The 1,684-nt window shown below is 51.9% G+C and overlaps 1 long non-coding RNA gene across 1 annotated transcript in view; it reads right to left on the reverse strand.

Moving 5' to 3' along the window:
* The window catches only part of LOC108445406, a 4,027-nt gene extending 3,731 nt beyond the window's left edge, over nt 1-296 (reverse strand). Inside the window, exons 1-2 of the long non-coding RNA XR_001860270.1 lie at nt 168-296; nt 6-78 (exon numbers count right to left, since the gene is read on the reverse strand). This is a non-coding gene — a long non-coding RNA (uncharacterized LOC108445406). The remainder of the gene's footprint in view (nt 1-5; nt 79-167) is intronic.
* Between the last annotated feature and the right edge of the window lie 1,388 nt (nt 297-1,684).

The raw sequence follows: 1,684 nt of genomic DNA on the forward strand, positions 1-1,684 counted from the left end.
CTCACCGAGGTGCCCGTGGTTGGCGGCCTCGTGCAGGGGGGTCCAGCCGCAATAATCCCGAGGATTTACGGGATGACCCTAAAAAAAAAATCCGTGATTTGGGGAATTCTTGGGGGAATTTTGGGGTTTTTTTGGGAATTTTGGGATTTTTTGGGGTCCCCCCTCACCTGATCCAGGTAGAGCCGGACTCTTTTGGGGTCCCCCTCGATGCAGGCTCGGTGCAGGGGGGTCTCACCCCGCTCGTTCCGACGGTTCCACTGCGGGAATTTGGGGGAATTTTGGGGAATTTCGGGAATTTTGGGAATTCTGGGGGGGGGGGAGGAATTTGGGAAGAGGCTCCCGGGGGGTCCCAAAGCGTTTTTGGGGTCTGACCCATTTTTTGGGATTTTGGGGGGGCTCCAAATCCATTTTTGGGGTTTTTTGGGGTGACCCCAACCCATTTTTGGGGCTTTTGGGGGCTTCTGACCCATTTTTTGGGATTTTGGGGGGGCTCCAAATCCATTTTTGGGGTTTTTTGGGGTGACCCCAACCCATTTTTGGGGCTTTTGGGGGCTCCTGACCCATTTTTTGGGATTTTTGGGGGGGCTCCAAATCCATTTTTGGGGGATTTGGGGACCCCAACCCATTTTTGGGGTCATTTCAATCCCGTTTTTGGGATTTTTGGGGGGCTCCTGATCCGTTTTTGGGGGATTTGAGGGGACCCCAACCCATTTTTGGGGTTTTTGGGGTGACCCCAACTCATTTTGGGGGGATTTGGGGATCCCAACCCAATTTTTGGGGTGACCTCAACCCATTTTTGGGATTTTTGGGGGCTCATGTCCCAATTTTGGGGTTTTTGGGGTGACCCCCAACCCATTTTTGGGGTTTTTGGGGGGCTCCTGACCCATTTTGGGCGTTTTTGGGGTGACTCCACCTCATTTTTGGGGTGACCCCAAACCAATTTTGGGGTTTTGAGGGGGCTCCTGACCCATTTTTGGGGGATTTGGGGACCCCAACTCAATTTTAGGGTGACCTCAATCCAATTTGGGGTTTTTTGGGGGGATCCAAATCCATTTTTGGGGTTTTGGGGGGCTCCAAAGCCATTTTTGGGCTTTTTGGGGGGCTCCAAATCCATTTTTGGGGTTTTTTGGGGTGACCCCAACCCATTTTTGGGGCTTTTGGGGGCTCCTGACCCATTTTTTGGGATTTTTGGGGGGGCTCCAAATCCATTTTTGGGGGATTTGGGGACCCCAACCCATTTTTGGGGTCATTTCAATCCCGTTTTTGGGATTTTTGGGGGGCTCCTGATCCGTTTTTGGGGGATTTGAGGGGACCCCAACCCATTTTTGGGGTTTTTGGGGTGACCCAACCGCTTTTGGGGGTTTGGGGTTTTTTGGGGGGCTCCTGACCCATTTTTGGGGTTTTTGGGGTGACCTGAACTCATTTTTGGGGTTTTTTGGGGGGCTCCTGACCCATTTTTGGTGTTTTTGGGGTGACCTGAACTCATTTTTGGGGTTTTTTGGGAGGCTCCTGACCCATTTTTGGGGTTTTTGGGGCGACTCCAACTCATTTTTGGGGTTTTTGGGGTGACTCCAACCCAATTTTGGGGGGCTCCTGACCCATTTTTGGGGTTTTTGGGGTGACCTGAACTCATTTTTGGGGTTTTTTGGGAGGCTCCTGACCCATTTTTGGGGTTTTTGGGGCG

The sequence above is a fragment of the Corvus brachyrhynchos genome, unplaced genomic scaffold (genome assembly GCF_000691975.1).
Source record: "Corvus brachyrhynchos isolate BGI_N302 unplaced genomic scaffold, ASM69197v1 scaffold1000, whole genome shotgun sequence".
NCBI lineage: Eukaryota > Metazoa > Chordata > Aves > Passeriformes > Corvidae > Corvus > Corvus brachyrhynchos.